Below are 21,652 nucleotides of genomic sequence, written 5' to 3' on the forward strand. Positions count from 1 at the left end.
ATAAAAAATAGAAATAGATCTGAACTTCTTGATAATATTAAAAAGAATACCATGAATAATTTTCCAAAATTTGTAATTACTTTTAACATAGAACATCGAGCAATTAAGAAAATTATAGAAAGACACTGGCACATTTTAAAAGAGGATGAATATCTAGGACCTATGATTCCCAAGAAACCATAAGACATCTTTAGAAAGGGACAAAATTTCAAACAAAAATTAGCACCCTGATGATTAAAGGGATAGCCCCCCAAAAAAACTCTGCAAATTAGCAACATGACTGTTTTTTTAACAAGTGGAAAATGCAAGGGATGCAATTATACTAGAAGAACCCATAAAACATTTAGTTCCACGGTTACTGGGAAGAATTTTTAAATAAAAGATTTCATCACATGCAAAAGCAAAAATGTCATATCGCTACTACAGTGTTGATGTAAATGCCAATATTTGGGCCAAACATCCAGATTTCTAAAAACTAGGATTATGGAACATCTAAATACAATAGATAAAAACCATGATGATCATGGAGTACCTCTCCTTTGCAACAACTGCCATTTTTTAAAGAAAGAATCCTTTATGTGACTGGGAATAGAAAAGGTTAAAATACACTGGAGAGATGGTGATCTGGCTAGACAATTGGACCAAGGGGAGCTAAAGTGGATACATACGCTTAAAACATACACTAGAAGACTCATGAAATAGGCTCCATAAACATAATTCCACTACAGTAGACACAGAGAAAGCTTTTGACTCGGTAATATGGGACCATCTCTTCACTTCTCTTCATAAATTTGGATTTGCCAGGAATTGTATTACTTATGTTAAATCTATATATAACTTGCCTATTTCTTCTATTCTAATTAATGGGAGCTTAACGTCAAGTTTTTCTCTAAACAAAGGAACAAGAAAAGGGTGCCCTCTTTCCCCTCTCCTATTCAACTTAGCTATAGAACCATTAGCTATCTTGCTCATAGAAGAATTAAAAGGGATTCATTTAGGCAAGCAGAATATAGTTTTATCCCTCTACGCGGACAATCTCCTTCTTTATCTTAAAAATACTAAGGGAAGCATCCCCAAGGTATTGATTATTTTCAATCTTTTTAGCTCATTCTCAGGCTACAAACATAACGCAAAGAAATTCAAAATTCTTTGGATTTATCAAAACAAAAGTAGTTTTAAGTCCCATCCGTTCAAAGAGGTAGAGACCATTAAATATTTAGGGGTTAAACTTCACAAAGATCCAAATAGATGGTACCAACTTAATTATGGCCCTTTCTTTTTAAATGCCTCTAGGAAACTTCAAAATGATCCAGCTTCCCAATATCATTATCGGCTAAGATCATGATGATAAAATCTATCCTTTTCCCGCAAGTATTGTATATTATGCAGAACCTCCCATTCTTTATTTTAAATAAGGATATAAAGCAGTTTAATAGGGACTGCCCTAAGTTTATTTGGAAAGGGAAAAGACACAGATTATGCCTAAAAAAGCTATCTGTACCTTTAAACACTCAATTTGACCTTACGAGACAATTCCACAAGACTGATAACTTTATGGCTTTAACTAGGCTCGGTGCTCGTCGCTGGATAGGCGTCAGGTTCTGGTTTTACCTTTCCCCTTCCCTTTCCCATTTTTTTTTGTTTTTGTTTTATTTTGTATTTATGTTATACAGAAAATCCCCAATTCATCTACAAAGAGTAAAATGATCCTTTTTATGTTAGACTGATAAGTCTTCTAATCAGTAGAGATATTGATATATGTATAGGCCTCTAGTTATCAAGCCGTCAACCTCAAATACGCTGGAATTCCGCAGCGTATTTGTGGCGAGGCTGATTTGCCTAAGTTATCAAGCACTATAGACCGGCAAAAGTAGAATCTAGTGACGTAAGCTACGATCCGCCAGACTCAGTCTGACACAGATCAATTCTTACGTCACTCCAGATGTTCCGAACGCAAGTTCGGCACAATCTGACTACTTTTGGAAGTTATGAAATGACTACCAGGTACGCTCGGCACTTTTCTGACCCAGCGTACCTGGTTTTCAATCCGCCGCCCTGGAGGCGGCGGATCCCATAGGAATCAATGGGAGTCTGACCATAGCGAAAGTTCATGTTCGCTGCTGCCTGATATCCCATTGATTCCTATGGGAGCTGTCTACACCTAACACCCTAACATGTACCCCGAGTCTAAACACCCCTAATCTGCCACCCCCTACACTGCCGCAACTAAATAAATGTATTACCCCCTAAACCGCCGCTCCTGGACCCCGCCGCAACTATAATAAATATTTTAACCCCTAAACATCCGCTCCCGGACCCCGCCGCCACCTACATAATACCTATTAACCCCTATCCTACCCCCTATACCGCCGCCACCTATAATAAATGTATTAACCCCTATCCTGCCGATCCCGTACCCAGCCGCAACTAAATAAATTGTTTAACCCCTAAACCGCCACTCCTGGACCCCACCGCCACCTATATTAAACTTATTAACCCCTAATCTGCCCCCCCACACCGTCGCCACCTATAATAAATTTATTAACCCCTATCCTGCCCCCCCTATACCGCTGCCATCTATATTAAACTAATTAACCCCTAAACCTAAGTGTAACACTAACCCTAACACCCCCCTAACTTAAATATTATTTTAATAAATCTAAATAAAAATAACTCTTATTAACTAAATTAATCCTATTTAAAACTAAATACTTACCTATAAAATAAACCCTAAGATAGCTACAATGTAATTAATAATTACATTGTAGCTATCTTAGGATTTATATTTATTTTACAGGCAACTTTGTATTTATTTTAACTAGGTACAATAGTTATTAAATAGTTATTAACTATTTAACAACCACCTAGCTAAAATAAATCCAAAATTACCTGTAAAATAAATCCTAACCTAAGTTACAATTAAACCTAACACTACACTATCATTAAATAAATTAAATTAACTACAAGTAGCTACAATTAAATACAATTAAATAAACTAAACTAAAGTACAAAAAAAACAAACACTAAATTACAGAAAATAAAAAAAGATTACAAGAATTTTAAACTAATTACACCTAATCTAAGCCCCTAATAAAAAAAAAAAATACAACCCCCCCAACATTAAAACCCACCACCCACATACCCCTACTCTAACCCAAACTCCCCTTAAATAAACCTAACACTACCCCCCTGAAGTTCTCCCTACCTTGAGTCGTGTTCACCCACCCGGGACAAAGTCATCATCCAAGGGGCGCTGAAGATGTCTTCCATCCGATAGAAGTCTTCATCCAAGGGGCGCTGAAGAGGTCTTCCATCCGATAGAAGTCTTCATCCATGCAGCGTCTTCAATCTTCATCCATCCGGAGTGGAGCGGAGCCATCTTCAAAGCAGCCGATGCGGAGCCATCCTTCTTCACCGACGCCTACTCGCCGAATGAATATTCCTTTAAGTGACGTCATCCAAGATGATCTAATCAGCCAATCAGATTGAGCTCGCATTCTATTGGCTGTTCCGATCAGCCAATAGAATGCGAGCTCAATCTGATTGGCTGATTGGATCAGCCAATCGGATTGAACTTCAATCTGATTGGCTGATTGAATCAGCCAATCAGATTTTTCCTACCTTAATTCCAATTGGCTGATAGAATCCTATCAGCCAATCGGAATTCGAGGGACGCCATCTTGGATTACATCACTTAAAGGAATATTAATTCGGCGAGTAGGCGTCGGTGAAGAAGAATATATATGCGTCGGCTGCTTTGAAGATGGCTCCACTCCGGATGGATGAAGATTGAAGACGCCACCTGGATGAAGACTTCTATTGGATGGAAGACCTCTTCAGCGCCCCTTGGATGAAGACTTCTATTGGGTGGAAGACATCTTCAGCGCTCCTTGGATGAAGACTTTGACCCAGCTGGGTGAACACGACTCAAGGTAGAGGGAACTTCAGGAGGGTAGTTTTAGGTTTTTTTAAGGGGGGTTTGGGTTAGAGTAGGGGTATGTGGGTGGTGGGTTTTAATGTTGGGGGGGTTGTATTTTTTTTTACAGGCAAAAGAGCTGATTACTTTGGGGCATGCCCCGCAAAAAGCCCTTTTAAGGGCTGGTAAAAGAGCTGGTTACTTTGTAATGTAGTATAGGGTAGGCACTTTTATTATTATTATTTTTTATTATTTTATTAGGGGGCTTAGATTAGGTGTAATTAGTTTAAAATTCTTGTAATCTTTTTTTTATTTTCTGTAATTTAGTGTTTCTTTTTTTTGTACTTTAGTTAGTTTATTTAATTGTATTTAATTGTAGCTACTTGTAGGTAATTTATTTAATGATAGTGTAGTGTTAGGTTTAATTGTAACTTAGGTTAGGATTTATTTTACAGATAATTTTGGATTTATTTTAGCTAGGTAGTTATTAAATAGTTAATAACTATTTAATAACTATTGTACCTAGTTAAAATAAATACAAAGTTGCCTGTAAAATAAAAATAAATCCTAAAATAGCTACAATATAATTATTAGTTATATTGTAGCTATATTAGGGTTTATTTTCTAGGTAAGTATTTAGTTTTAAATAGGAATTATTTAGTTAATAAGAGTAATTTTTATTTAGATTAATTAAAATAATATTTAAGTTAGGGGGGTGTTAGGGTTAGTGTTAGACTTAGGTTTCAGGGTTAATTAGTTTAATATAGATGGCGGCAGTATAGGAGGGGCAGATTAGGGGTTAATAAGTTTAATATAGGTGGCGGCGGGGTCCGGGAGCGGCGGTTTAGGGGTTAAACAATTTATTTAGTTGCGGCGGGGTACGGGATCCGCAGGATAGGGGTTAATAAATTTATTATAGGTGGCGGTGGTATAGGGGGGCAGGATAGGCGTTAATGGGTATTATGTAGGGGGCGGCGGGGTCCGGGAGCGGCGGTTTAGGGGTTAAGATATTTATTATAGTTGCGGCAGGGTCCAGTAGCGGCGGTTTAGGGGTTAATAAGTTTATTAGAGTGGCGGTGGGCTCTGGGAGCGGCGGTTTAGGGGTTAATAAGTTTATTACTGTGGCGGTGGGCTCCGGGAGCGGCGGTTTAGGGGTTAATAAGTTTATTAGAGTGGTGGTGGGCTCTGGGAGCGGCGGTTTAGGGGTTAACATGTTTAATATAGTTGCGGAGGGGTCTAGGAGCGGTGGTTTAGGGGTTAATAACTTTATTTAGTTGCGGGGGGCTCCAGGGGTGCCGGTATAGGGGGTAGAACAGTATAGTATAGTGTGAGTGCTTAGTGACAGCTTATCAATAAAGCTGTGAAAAAGCAGAAGAGCAGCGAGATTGGATGAGTGATAACTATCACAGTCCGCTGCTCATCGCCCCGTACTTGGTGCACGGCTTTTTGACAGCTTTTTTGATAACTTTGGCGAGCGTATTCAGGTCCGCGGCGGCGATGTTGTGAGGCGAGCTTAGGTGGGCGTATTGGGGCCGGCGATGGCAGGTACGTACGGAGCTTGATAACTAGAGTGTTTCAATAAGTGTGCAAATATAAGAACTACATTTAGAATTTTAAACAACTGTATTCTTTCTATTTGTTTTCTTTTAAGTTTCGCAATTTAACATTACATTTTTTATACTTTCTCTACAAATAATTATTTTCAATGCTGGCTATCCATAATGTTTTCCACTTAAATTAAACAAAGATCATATTATTCACTTTGTTTCCTTTTTTCCATTTCGTTACTTAGTTTGTATCTGCATATATAGCCGATGATAAATTTATATTGCTTTCAATGGGACACTCCGGATTGGATATTAAGTAACATGTGACGGCCAAAACATCAAAGCAGACCTGACTGGAAACTGGTATAGAAAAAAACGACTTGAAAGGGAACTACAACAGTTCATCGCCAAGGATTCGTTAAGCATGATTTGTATATTTAGAAGGCGATTGGTCGCTTATATATAATCAAAGTGAAATATAATATGTTAACATTTTAACAAAGAGTGTAATTTCATGTATGTATTTAATAATGTGAAGTAATTTGAAGTTGATGATGCTATGCAAATGTTTAAACCTATCTTATTCTAAGTTAGATTTGTTTTCATTTTTTATTAATTTTATCGAGTGTAAACCCAGCCTCCACCAATGAGGTAACGTGTAGCGTCCTTGATTGTGTATTTAAAAACCGCCTGCGTTGTGGAAAGGTATGCTTGGTTTGTAAAGCCCTTTTTAAATTTGTAAATGTTCTTGAGAAAGACGGCTTGGTCCGTTGAAACGCGTTGGGCACAATAAAACTACTTTTATACGTTAAAGCTGGTGAAGTTTTTCTTTGATTACACAAGGAGCCATTTATATTAAATATATGCTGTGAGTATCTACACTTTATTATATGGTGTATGGATGCAACATTTCAACGCAATATTTTTAATCAGAATTAGGAGTACAATTCTCCAGATCAATGTCTGATAGAGCTTTGGAACACACCGAAGCAAACAGTCGGGAATCCATAGTGAACCAGCACCCCGTTCTGCACAACCTATCGATCAACAGGCTTCGGGAGAGACTGTGGGAAGGCAGCGGTTCTGACATCAAAGGAGAGTAACAATCCGTATTGTATATATTTGTTTTCTTGTATTATAGATTTGTAGTATCATATAACAAACTCATTCCCAAATAATACGCTACACATGATCAAACATCACTCTCATACACAGACAAACAGAGCTGTCACATTATTACATAAACTTGCAATAAACTCATGGAGTTACAGCATGAATTTGCATCACACTGACACTTAACCTAGCCTCGCTGATGCAAATCTTTCCTCTTGTTTTCTCCTGTTTGAGTTAATACTCACAAGACCTTAGTGCAGTATATACTTTGTGGGAAAATAAAAGTCTAAGATTAACCAATCTCTCTTGGGATACCCCCCTCCAATTCTCTCTCTGCTCTACAGCATTCCCACAGCTCTCCCATGAGACTGTGCCCTGGTATAAATAGCATGGTAGGCTATAATTCATCATAATGGCAGCCTTCCCTAGACCAGTGCTACATACCTGCACTATTTGTTACTCTTTTACACCAAAGCAAGAAAAAATGCTGATATTAACATAAAGTGTTTTTAATGTCTATCGTACTAAAAAGATAATATTTACATTTAAATCCTCATTACAAGCAGCTTCATATCATACAGTGCTACAGCCTATCAGATTAATAGTTTTCCCAGATGAAAAGATACAGACTATGATGTCTTATATTCATTAAATTAATTTATTATATTTCTAGTACTCAAGAGGTCAATACATTCTGGGAATTGGGTCCCCTGGTCTTCAGAATGTCACAGTACTTTTTCAAGGGTTCTTTCATAGCTGCTTGAAAACAGTAACCAGTTTCCTTAGGAACAGATTAATAGTGAAATGCTGAAGGGACACGTCATATGAAAATGTTATTTATTTTTAGTATTATTAATATACAAAAAACTCCATGAGCTCTTTTAAAAAAAACAAAAAACAAGTCAGCCTTAGAGAGCTGTCTAAGCCTAATATTGTCAGGGTTGCAGGAATGTCCATAGGTGCCTTGTCATTATTACCTAAAATATGTGCCACCTATAGACAGACACAAAATTAGATCCAGTGATGTTTGCTAAAATATTGAAACAATGAAAAAAATGTTTGTTTAGTGACACAAGTGCACACTTATTGCTGTTAAATAGTAACAGTGTTCTATGTATGACGAGCTGACAAGTAACATCTTCTGATCCCACTTAACATAACACAGATACTTACATATGTGCAAGTATATAACCTTATTAACCCTAACTATATCTCCCCACTTCAATAAATTGATCTGCAACCTCCATTTATCAGAAACAAACTCCCCCAACAGTAACAAAATGACACAATGATTCTGACCCATCATAACAGTGACCTTTCAACACCAAGTCCCAATTTAGTCCCTGATTCTTTTGCTAACTGTGATAGGGCCCTATAACAATGGGCTGACCCAGCCACACAGCACAATCACTCCACTTCAAACCCCCCTCAAAATTGAATAACCCCTCCAAATGAAAACCACTCCACCCCCTAAAATGTACCTCTCATCTTCTTGCACCTTTTTCTAAAAAACACACAAACAAACAAACAAAATGCTGCTTTCTCTGGTCACCGGTTACAACTTATAGTAATGCATGGTTTTGTATTGTTTATTTGGTTTAGGTTAAATATAGCTCAATACTCACTTGCTATTAATTACATATAAGCAGATATGAAGTGGCATATGTGCCAATCTTGCAAGGATGCAAATTCTTTGCTTATTGTGGGCCAGATTACAAGTGGCACGCTATTCTGTGCTTTCGCTTGCGCACAAACACCGCCAGAAGTAAACTTTATATGCGCACAGGTTAGCCCACGTATTACAAGTTGAAATTAAAATGTTTGTGTGCAAGAAATAGCCAACACTCACTAACTTCAGGACTACGGATATCGCGACCACGCTAACTTCTTATCCCCCATAGACTTCAATGGAGAGGGCAAACTGGACAAAACACTTATTGATCACGCGATATCCCAACAGGAGTTAAACCTACATCGCTAATCCGATGGTAGTTATAAATATTTTACATTCCAATGTTCTTCACATAGAAGAAAATGTTCTATTTAATTTTAAATATATATATATATATATATATATATATATATATATATATATATATATATATATATATATATATATATAATGTATTTTTTGTAAAATATCTATCTATTTATCAATCTATCTATACCTGTGTATATATATCATCCAGAATGCTCTACTAACAACATGAAGCATTGTTCTAACCCTCCATCTCATCTCTCTACAGGTATGCATTTCTCCTGCTTCCTTTATTTGCCTGGTTGCCCCTCCATGTCCCTTTAATCTGCTTGTAATACACTGGTATGCATTTCTCCTGCTTCCTTTATCTGCCTGGTTGCCCCTCCATGTCCCTTTAATCTGTTTGTAATACACTGGTATGCATTTCTCCTGCTTCCTTTATCTGCCTGGTTGCCCCTCCATGTCCCTTTAATCTGTTTGTAATACACTGGTATGCATTTCTCCTGCTTCCTTTATCTGCCTGGTTGCCCCTCCATGTCCCTTTAATCTGCTTGTAATACACTGGTATGCATTTCTCCTGCTTCCTTTATCTGCCTGGTTGCCCCTCCATGTCCCTTTAATCTGCTTTTAATACACTGGTATGCATTTCTCCTGATGTCTGAATTTATGACTTTTCTTTAAATATGTTATCAATTCTTTTGTTCAATATCTGTGTGCTTCCCCAGCCATATGTCTCCCCCCAATCTAATTTGCAGGTGTGTGTAACTCTAGTCTCCTAACTAGTTTATTTGTACACAGCTGCCTTTAATTAATTCATTCCAACACAAACCTCATAACTATATACAGCGGAGCAAAGGCTGTGTGTGCCCTGTACTTCTGAGCGCCTGTGTTTCAAGTGCTGAATTAAGAACTGGAGTTAGAAACTGGAGGGGGAAATTGCATACCCCACTAACAGGTAAAACTTACTTACTATACACCTGCACAATGCTCTCCATATCTTTTCTGCTATTTCTGTCTGCCCTTTTCCTAAAACTCACTGCACTTCCCTGTAGCAACAACAACCCCCACACTATCCATATCTTACCCTCCCTTCTCTCATCCCCTTTTCTGTCCTCTCATGAAATACTTCACCATCTTACTCTCCTGTCTCTAATCATACCCACTCCTACAAGTCTGACTCTCACCTTCTGTCACTCACACTCCTACTACTGCTTGCTGCTGGTGACATCTCTCCTAACCCTGGCCCTGCAGCAATCACCACACTTTTACACTCTCACTCAGTCCCCCAGTGTAAAAACTCTAGGTCACGCAATCCTAACAATCTCATCTCTATTAACCCACAGCTCTTATACCCTCCATTTTCTTGTGCTCTTGGGAATGCATGCTCTGTCTGTAACAAACTTACAACTGTTCATGACCTGTTTGTTTCTAACGCCTTCAATCTTCTAGCAATTACTGAAACCTGGTTAACATCTTCTTACACTGCTTCCATTGCTGCTCTCACGCATGGTGGTCACCACTTTAGCCATACACCTAGGCCAGTTTAGAGACATGGTGGCGGTGTTGGTATCTTACTCTCCCCCTCCTGCTTCTATCAGCACCCGCATCCTCATCCATCTCTCTCCTTTTCCTTCTTTTGAAGTTCACTGCATCCTCCTGTTCTCCCCCCTCTCACTCAGGGTGGCAGTTATCTATGGCCCCCTGGACCAGCCTCCTAAATCCTTGATAACTTTGCTGCCTGGCTTTCTTACTTTCTCTCTACAAATACACCTGCTCTAATCCTGAGAGACAACATCCCCATTGATAACCCATCTGCCCCTGCTGCATCTAAGCTTCTCTCACTCACAAACTACTTTGGTCTCTCACAATCCACCCTATTCCCTACTCACCACGATGGACACTCTATTGATCTAGTATTCTCCTACCTCTGCTCTCTCTTTCTGACGTCATCTGTCACCCATTTCACATCTCAGACCACCATCTGCTCACATTTAATCTTAATATACAGGCTAAACCTACTTCTCCCCCTCGCCCCCACACCTATAGATATCTGCACACTGTGGATCCTCTCCAACTCTCCAACCTTATTAAAAAACACCTCCTCGACACTTACACGATATCCTGCCCTGACCTTGCTACAACCCACTATAACAATACTCTCTCCTCTGCACTTGTGTCAGGGTGCCAGGAATCAGACTGAGCCGAGAAGTGCAAAAATAATCAAACCTTTATTAATGGCAAAATTAATAAAAAAAGTTCACAAGTCAAATAACAATCCAGGAGTCAAAACCAGAGCTGGTAGTCAGATGAGCTGAGTCAGGAGCCAAAGCGAATAGTCAGACGAGCCGAGTCAGGAGCCAAAGCGAGTAGTCAGACGAGCCAGAATCAGGAACAAGGAGAACAGCAGAGTCAGGAACAGGCCAGGGATCAGGAACCAGGAGGGACGTCAGACAGCCAGGTAATACACAGGAACTCTCACAAACAGGTCTGAGACAACGCAAGGGCAAAGCATACTGAACAGAGGCCCTTTAAATAATAAATGATGACATCACAATTCTGAGACTGCAACCTGTCTCACATGGATGATGTACACCAGTCTGGCCATAAAAGGGCATGCAGGAAATGAGCAGCATCACACACTATGCACCAGAGTCAGCAAGAGAGGTGAGTAAAATGGCTGCCAGTAGCACATGGCAAACAAAGCAGGGAAAAAACCCTGACAGTACCCTCCCCTCAATGACCCCTCCCCCGCAAGAGGACAAAAGGCTTATTGGGGAAACGGGCATGGAAGGCACGGAGGAGGGCGGGAGCATGAACATCAGAGGAGGTAACCCATGAACGCTCCTCCGGACCATAACCCCTCCAGTGAACCAAATACTGTACGCGGCCCCTGGACATAGGAGAGTCAATAATGCTGCTGACCTCATATTCTTCATGGTTGTCAACAAAGATAGGACGGGGACAAGGCAACACAGTGGTAAACCGATTACAAACCAATGGTTTCAAGAGGGAGACATGAAAAACATTGGAGATGCGCATTGCAGGAGGAAGGTCAAGAGCGTAGGCCACAGGATTGACCCGTCGGAGTATTCAAAAAGGACCAACATAACAGGGAGCCAGTTTATTGGAAGGCACATGAAGGTTCAAGTTGTGGGAGGACAGCCAAACCCTGTCACCAACCTGATAGGAAGGCGTGGGCAGACGCCTACGATCAGCCTGGAACTTTTGGCACTGCATAGAAAGATGAAGGCAATCCTGAATCTGCACCCACGGGGAACGGAGTTGCCGGAGATGCTCCTCCAAAGCCGGAAAATACCCTGAGACATGAATGAATCGGGCAACAAGGATGGTTGAAACCCATAATTCGCCATGAACGGGGATAACTTGGAGGAAGCATTAATAGCACTATTACGAGCAAACTCTGCCCAAGGTAACAGTTCAAACCAATTATTATAGTGATCTGAGACATAGCAATGGAGGAACTGTTCCAGAGCTTGATTAGACCGTTCTGCAGCCCCATTGGATTGAGGGTGATATGCCAAGGAGAAGGAAAGCTGGATCCCCATTTAAGCACAAAAGAAATGCCAACATCTGGAGACAAACTGGCTACCCCGGTCCGACACTATCTCCTTGGGTAACCCATGTAAACGGAAGACCTCCCGGGCAAAAATTGAAGCAAGCTACTGAGCGGTAGGCAGCTTCTTCAAGGGAACGCAATGTGACAGTTTAGAAAATCAGTCAACCACCATAAGGATAACAGTATTGCCATTGGAAACAGGGAGCTCGACATTGAAGTCCATGGAAAGATGTGTCCAAGGATGCTCACCATTAGCAATAGGTTGAAGAAGATCCACAGAAAGACGTAGAGGAGTCTTATTCTGTGCACAAACTGAGAAGGAGGCAACATCCGCAGCAACATCAGAACGAAGACCTAGCCACCAGAATTGTGGAGAGAAAGGCCCAATCATTTGGTTCTTGCCTGGGTGACCTGCGGCTTTAGGATAGTGGTAAGTTTGCAAAAGTTTAGTTCGAAGATTCTCAGGAACAAAACACTTACCACTAGGTTTCTCAGGAGGTTCATTGGTTTGTGCAGCCAGGATCTCCTCCCCAAGGGAGAAGTCAAATTAGTACGTATGGTAGCCAAAATATGGTCAGGAGGTATAACAGGATTAGGTACAGACTCCTCCTTGGACAGAGGCGAAAATTGTCAGCCCTAACATTTTTACTACTAGGCAGGTAGGAGACCACATAATTAAACCAAGACAAAAATAGTGCCCATCTGGCCTGTCGGGGCGACAAACGTTTTGCTTCAGATAGATAAGTTAAATTCTTGTTGTCAGTAAGAATGAGCACTGGTACGCTAGTACCATCGAGAAGATGCCTCCATTCCTTGAGTGCCAAAATTATGGCCAGTAATTCCCTGTCACCAATTTCATAATTGCACTCCGCTGGAGACAATTTCTTAGAGAAGAAATCACACGGATGCAAGGAACCGTCAGGCGTAGGACGTTGAGACAAGAGGGCACCTACTCCAGTCTCAGATGCATCGACCTCAAGAATGAAAGGCAGGGCAGGGTTAGGATGAGCCAGAACTGGAGCAGCAGCAAAGGCAGTCTTAAGACTATCAAAGGCCTTAATGGTAGTAGGTGACCAATGGAGTGGATCATTCTCTCTACGGGTCATGTCTGTGATAGGTTTCACTAAGGAAGAAAAGGTTTTTTTTTTTTTTAAATAATTTTTTTATTGAGGTTTGATATACAATAAAATATAAACAAAACATCAACCACTGCAATAACACAGAAATAAGAATCACATCAGATGTCTTGAGAGAAGTATTATACAACCATACTGATTACATCACAGGATAGTTGAAAGTGTGTATAGAGTGAACCTCACATTTTCAAATCTTTTTCTTTGATTTGCAACAATTAGAAATAAAGCTCACATAATACATATATATTCTATAACATATGAAGATATAGTAAATGAGCAATAAGCTCTAAGGTAGAGAAACCATGAAGAAGTAAAAAAAAAAAATATTACATTGTTAACACCAACTATTATCTCTTATATGAAAATGCAAACTTTTTACAATATTAGTTCTAGATAATACAATTATTGGAATAGCTGAAATTTTGTGAACACAATATTGCTTATATATAATACGTAGAGATATAAATATTAAGACCATAGGTTAATTGCGGTTTTGTTACGAGAGAAACCGCTTTAAAAACTCAGGATGAATCCAGCCTATCCTGAGTACTATAATATGGGGGGTACGGAGGTCATTATGTATGTTTAACCGGAGCTCCTCTTTTCATAGGTACTTAACGTTAATCATGTCTTACCCAGTAATTGTGGTATGTGGGGTACACCCTGTAATTGCAGTCAACTCAAAATACTGAACGATGTGTAAAATAAAGCCATAAAAGCACTAGTGTCATGAAGACTAAACTCCACAAGCTGTGACATGGAAATCTACATAGTCACTATAATAGCCCAACTGCTACCAGGTCAAGATATGTAGGTAGAGCAGTCGTACAGCATTTATAGATTTAATTAGTATGTGCACCTCACGAGGCTTTTACAAAACAATAAGATTAAGCAAGGGGTAATAACCATCTAATCAGTCATTTCTAAGCCAAGCACATAGCTTTATGGGGAGCGACTGGTTGTTAGGTGGTAATCTCCGCCTATTCAAAACATAGTGACATAAAAATGAAGTCTGCCACAGGACACGGGCCCTATGCCCTGCAGCAGTAGATATAAGGGTCTAATAGGCAGTTAAGTACATTACATATCTTCCATGATAATACCTCTAGTGTTCAGCAAATACGCAAGCATCCCCTGTATAGGTTAGTGAAACAAAAGCTAGGACAGTAGAAAAATCACTTAACCATACACCAAATGACATAATGAAATTGGCCTTTAAGATAAGAAACATAAAAGAACTGTAACTGTAAACATGCAGATAATGATGTTAAAAACAGGCTTGTGGGAGATTAGAGCAAAGGGCAGAATATAACTGGTATGTGGGTAGCTATTGAGCTTCTATATAAATGCTAATAGGAGGTGACAGGAGACATGTGAACAGAACACATAGCTCAAAGAAATGAAAACATGTATAGGATCTGACATACAAAAACCAAAGAGTATTAATTTGGGTAACATTTGATAATTATTGACCATCAGCAAAGTCCCATATACTCAACAACTTATGGACCTGTAATGAAAACAAATTGTCCTGTACAAGCTTCTTCAAGTCTATAAGATAAGACAGTCATTCCACAATTTGAAGTGAGAAGCATGGAAAAAACTAGGGGAAAATAAGTATATTTAATAATTAACCGATGCAAGATTTGAGACGAAGTAGTGTAGTAGGTATCGCCAAGAGCCAGTCTACCTCAGTAGCGCATTTTTCGGTAGGATCCGTACTCCAGGACCCAGAATTAGAAAGGACGCCTCGGGCAAGGCTGATTCTTCCTCCCCACTCCAGCGGCTGCAGACTAAGGCCACGGTATAGTAGCACAAAAGAATCCTCTCTATTTGATGGGACCGCAGCACCGCGGGACTCCTAAACCAAAGGGGAGGAAGAAGATGAGCAGAACTTTCCATTTCTAGGGCACCCGGCAGGAGTTAGCGATACAGTATGCTGTGACATGCAGTGGGCCGCCTCAGTGCTCGAAGAAACAACTGCGGTGTCCAGGATCTGTGTGCGCCACAAATGTAAGAGCTTATCCTCCTGTATAGAAATCACTCCGAGACAGCCCGCCTCTGGAACACACGGTGCAAGGCAATTGTGGGGACCATCATCTGTAGAGCTCAGCGGCTTCTCCTGGCGGCCCAACTCAAGCCTGGCTGGCAAATCTCGCTCAGATGCAACTGCAAGCGCCTTCGACAGGTTAGAGAAGTGAACATTTACCATGGCCATGAGTTCCTCACCCCACGAGGTCAGCGCCATCTTGGGTGTCTCAGTCAGCTGAATTGCCATGGGTTTGTTTTGACATGTAGTAAGTCAGATTAGTTAAAGCTGTTTTGCTCCCGGACACGTTCCTAAGAAGCACATAACTTGAGGTCTGTCTCTGAGTAATATTAAGCTGTAGGACAAGCAAGTAAGCCCCATATATTAGGTCCAGACACGGGAGCTCTGTAAAGAAGCGACCATTCCCTTAGGCAGCTAGCTCCGCCCCCCCGGAAGAAAAGTTTTTAATAAACTTTCTATATTTTTTGGTGAACCCCAAAAAATGTTGAATACACCAACTGGGTCGAGGCCACTGCAGAACTGCAGACAACTTGTCAGGATCCATGGAGAACCCTGCAACGGAGATAACATAACCTAGGAAGGTTACTTGAGTCTGATGGAACTCACATTTCTCGAGTTTACAAAACAGGCCATTCTCACGTAGTCTCTGAAGAACCAGTGTAACATCAGAACGATGAGCCTCATACGTGGGTGAGTGTATGAGGATGTCGTCTAAATACACGACAACACACTGTTGCAACATATCTCGTTGGACATCATTAATAAATTCCTGGAAAACAGCAGGAACATTACATAGGCCAAAGGGCATTACAAGATACTCATAATGCCTGCTCCTGGTGTTAAATGCTGTTTTCTATTCGTGGCCCACCTTGATCCTAACGAGATTGTACGCTCCTCTCAAATCAAGTTTAGAAAAGACCGTAGCTCACTTGAGGCAATCAAAGAGTTCCATAATGAGCGGAATAGGGTAAGCATTCTTAATGGTAAGACGATTAAGACCCCTATAATCGATGCATAGTCTTAACTCGCCACCCATTTTCTTCACAAAGAAGAAGCCAGCCCCTGTAGGAGAGCAGGATTCGCGGATTATCCCCTGTGACAGAGCATCGGCAACATACTCCTCCATAGCACAATTCTCTGCAACAGACAGAGGGTAAACCCGGCCTGAGGAGGAATGGCTCCGGGGTTGCAGGTCTATGGCACAATCGTAAGACCAGTGAGAAGGCAACGTACCAGCACGCACCTGTCAAAAACATCTAGGAACTCTCGGTACTCCTCTTGCAATTGAGATACCGAAGAAGTGCACAAGACTTTAACTGGTTTCCGAAGACAAGTGGAAATATATTGCGGAGACCACGACAAAATTTCGGACCTGCGCCAGTCGAGACTGGGATTGTGCTTTTTGAGACAGGGATAACCCAGGACAACTGGAAAATGCAGAGAATTTATCACCTGGAACTGGAGGGTTTCAAAATGGAGAGCCCCAACAGCCATGGATAACGTAGCGGTCTCGTGAGTAACGAGTGCAGGCTGAAGGGGCCTGCCATCAATAGCCTCAATAGCAAGCAGAACGGACTGAGGCAAAACAGGAATGGAGTACTTTGATGCAAAAGTAATGTCAATGAAATAGCCCACAGCACCGGAGTCAACAAGATCCTGGGTGACTATGGAGGAGTCCATCCAGGAAAGGACAACCGTGACAAAAGGTTTCTCCTTTAGCGGTTCCGGGACAAGGATAAACCACCCAAGATCTGCCCCCGACAGGACCTTAGGTGTGAGCATTTTTCCGACCATAGAGGACAAGACTTCAAAAGGTGCCCCTGTAACCCACAATAGAGGCAGAGCCCCTCCCTCCTCCTAAAGGCCCTCTCCGCCACAGAGAGACGCGTGAATCCCAACTGCCTCGGCTCAGCAGTACCTGGAGACATGGGACCAGAAGGCATGGGAGGAGAGGGAGGCATGGGTGGGAATGAACACATAGGAGACAATGGAACAGGAGGCTTCCACAAGCGCTCCTTGAAAGAGGGCCTCTCTCAGAGTCTGATGTCAATTAGGATAAAAAAAAACACCAAAGCCTCAAGATCCTCTGGTAAATCTCTGGCAACAACTTCATCTTTAATCGCATCAGTGAGCCCATGAAAGAAGGTGGCAACAATGGCTTCATTGTTCCAACCTACCTCTGCGGCAAGAGTACGGAACTCAATGGCATACTGAGCAACAGATCTCATACCTTGCTGAATGGACATGAGTCATTTAGCAGTAGAGGAGGAGTGAGCCGGAACATCAAGTACCCTTCGAAAGGAGGCCACAAATTCAGGGTAATTAAAAATCGCAGGTTTATTAGTCTCCCACAAGGGATTAGCCCAGGCAAGAGCTGTGTCAGAGAGTAACAAGATGAGAAATCCCACCTTAGCTCTGTCAGAGGGAAACGTCTGAGGTAACATCTCAAAGTAAATGCCCACCTGGTTCAAAAACCCTCTGCACTGAATAGGATCACCTCCATATCACTGAGGTAGAGGTGCAGAACCGGACATGCTCCTGGTAGGACTAGGTGCAGCAGCAGAAACAGGAGCAGCCATAACTTGCGGAACACTTTGATCCAAATCTGCAGTGCGAGTCAACAGGGTTTGCAGGGCTAGTGCAAATTGATCCAAGTGGTGATCCTGTTCATCTATCCTGGAAATGATGGTAGGTAAAAGTGGATTATTAGCACCATCAGGCTTCATGGCCCTTGCATAATTTCAGGGTGCTAGGAATCAGACTGAGCCGAGAAGTGCAAAAATAATCACACCTTTATTAATAGCAAAAAATAATAAAAAAGTCCACAAGTCAAATAACAAGCCAGGAGTCAAAACCAGAGCTGCTAGTCAGATGAGCCGAGTCAGGAGCCAAAGCAAGTCATCAGACGAGCCGGAATCAGGAACAAGGAGAACAGCAGAGTCAGGACAAGCCAGGGATCAGGAACCAGGAGGGATGTCAGACAGCCAGGTAATACACAGGAGCTCTCACAAACAGGCCTGAGACAATGGAATGGCAAAGCGTACTGAACAGAGGCCCTTTAAATAATAAGTGATGACATCACAATTCTGAGACTGCAACCTGTCTCACATGGATGATGTACACCAGTCTGGCCATAAAAGGGCATGCAGGAAATGAGCAGCATCACACACTATGCACCAGAGTTAGCAAGAGAGGTGAGTAAAATGGCTGCCAGCAGCACATGGCAAACAAAGCAGGGAAAAAACCCTGACAACTTGACATTTTTTCTCCTCCCTAAATATGCAAAACCCCTCGTCGTCAGCTCCAACCCTGGCACTCTAAGCAAACACACAAATCCTAAAGTCTCTTCTCCATTTTCAACTCTCTTCTTTATCCACCTGCACCACCCCCTTCATCTGCCTTTAGTGCTCAAGACCTGGCAGACTACTTTTTCCACAAAACACCATATGTAGTAATATCCCAAAACAAGTCTGCAACCTTCCATCTCCACCCCCGGCCCCCCCTTCCACCACTCTCAGAACCTTCCCCCCAACTACTGAGAATGAAGTGAGTTCCCTATTGTCTTCCTCACACCTCACTACCTGCCCACTTGACCCTATCCCTTCACATCTAATACCTTCTCTGTCTTCTACCCTCACTCCAGCTCTTACATATGCAACCTATTCCTTTACTATGGATTCTTTTATCTTCCTTCTAACATGCAAATGTCACTCCCTATCTCAATAAACCCTCCCTCGACCCCAATTCTCCTGCAAACTACCGCCCCATATCACTGCTTCCGCTAGCTTCAAAAGTCCTGGAAAAACTAGTTTTTGATCGCCTAAACTACTTCTTGTCCTCCAACTCATTGCTTGACCCCTTGCAATCTGGCTTCCATCCCCAACACTCAGCCCTGGCATACTCCTCTGACACGGTACCTACGCAGATGTTCCCATACTGCTGAGCGACACTGGAGGAAATCTCAGAGTTTTGCTGACTTTCTTCACTATAAGTTCAGCTTGAACTCTTACTATTCTGCCCTTATTCTATATAAGCAACATTACTTCTCTACTCTTATCTCTACTCTTTCTTCAAACCCAAAATGTCTGTTCTCCACATTCAATACTCTTCTCTGCCCACCCCCACCTCCAACCACAACTTTTCTCTCAGCCCAAGATTTTGCCAGCTACTTCAACAACAAAATCAACTCCATCAGAAATGAAATCAGCTCTCAACATACTACCAGTCTCCCACCCCCTCAAAAGCTCACAATCATCCAAAACCCACATAGCCATAAATGTAGCTCTTTTGTCCCTGTTACAGAGGATGAAGTTTCTGCCCTTATACTATCCTCTCACCTCACTACCTATCCCCTCGACCCCATCCCCTCACAACTACTCCCCTCCCTCTCTTCTACCCTTCCCTTACCCCTATACTCACACACATCTTCAACCTCTCCCTCAGCACTGGTATAGTTCCCACATCTCTTAAACATTCATTAGTTACATCTATCCTCAAAAAACCTCTCGATCCAACCTCCCCATCCAACTACCACCCTATTTTTCTACTACCTCTTGCCTCAAAGCTTCTTGAAAAGCTAGTATATGCACGTCTATCCCATTTTCTTACATTAAACTCCCTCCATGACCCACTGCAATCTGGATTTCGCCCCTTCACTCAACAGAGACAGCAATTGTTAAGGTTATCAACGACCTACTTATAGCAAAATCAAAAGGCCACTTCTCCCTACTTATTCTCCTTGATCTGTCTACAGCCTTTGATACTGTCGACCACCCTCTTTTGCTCCATACCCTCCAATCCTTCGGCATCTGTGACACTGCTCTCTCTTGGTTCTCTTCCTATCTGTCTAACCGTACCTTTAGTGTAGCCTGCTCTGGGGCATCCTCTGCCCCGTTACCTCTTTCTGTTGGGGTACCACAAAGCTCTGTCCTTGGTCCTCTTCTTTTCTCAATCTACACGTCCTCACTGGGTTCTTTAATAAAGTCCCACAGGTTTCATTATCATTTGTATGCTCATGATACCCAAATCTACCTCTCTGCACCAGAACTATCTCTTTCCTTGCTAATCCATGTCACTAACTGTCTCTCTCATATCTCATCTTGGATGTCCTCTCACTACCTCAAGCTCAATCTCTCCAAAACTGAGCTCCTTATCTCTCCCCTTCTTCCAAAATCTCCACCCACCATGTCTTAATAACTGTTGATAACTCCATCATTACCCCAACCCCACATGCCCAATCTTTCTTTCACTCTTCACATGCAGTCCTTGGCTAAAGCCTGCTGCTTCTACCTTAAAAACATTGCTAAAATTAGACATTTTCTTACACAAGACACAACAAAGATTTTAATCCACTCTCTCATCCTTTCTCGCCTCGACTACTGCAACTCTATCCTCTCTGGTCTCCCTAGCTGCCACCTAGCTCCTTTACAATCCATAATGAATGCCTCTGCCAGGCTCATCTTCCTTGCACGTCACTCTTCATCTGCCGCACCTCTCTGCCAATCCCTTCACTGGCTTCCTCTTGCCTCCAGGACCTTATCTCCACTCATGATCTCCTACTATCCTTGTTACCTCCTCACATTCCCGTCTACAAGATCTCTCCAGACTGGCTCTCATCTTATTGAACTCTCTGCCTCGCTCCACAAGAATCTCCCCTAGTTTTAAAAGCTTCAAGTGCTCCCTGAAGACTCTACTATTCAGGGACACTTATAACCTACACTAACCTTCCTATCTCCACTGCTATCCCCTAAAACCCCATAGCTTGTAAGCCTATTAGCCCAGCTGTTTGTAGTTCACCTTCATAAGAGCCGACTACAACAGTGCAACTCTCGGCAGGACCCTCTCTCCCCATTTGATCCCTATAATTGTTTTTTATATATCACCTATGTTCATAGTGCTGCGGAACCTGTTGGCGCTCTACAAATACCTGATAATAATAATAACTTAGACTGCCCTCACCAAGGTTACTAACGATCTTCTTTCTGCTAAAAACAATGGCCACTACTCAATATTTATTTTTCTTGACCTGTCCGCTGCCTTTGACACAGTTGACCATCTCCTTCTCCTACAGACTCTCAGCTCCCTTGGGCTCTCTGACACTGCCCTCTCCTGGATCCACTCTTATCTCTCTAATAGGTCATTTTTTGTCTCCTTTGCTGGTGACTCCTACTCTCCATTGCCTCTGTTGGAGTACCTCAAGGCTCTGTTCTGGGTCCTCTACTCTTCTCTATTTATACTTCCTTACTGGGTAAACTTATCAGTAACTATGGCTTCAACTATCACCTCTATGCTGATGATACTCAGATCTACCTATCCACCCCTTCACTCTCTCCTTC

Source organism: Bombina bombina, chromosome 3 (assembly GCF_027579735.1).
Source record: "Bombina bombina isolate aBomBom1 chromosome 3, aBomBom1.pri, whole genome shotgun sequence".
NCBI lineage: Eukaryota > Metazoa > Chordata > Amphibia > Anura > Bombinatoridae > Bombina > Bombina bombina.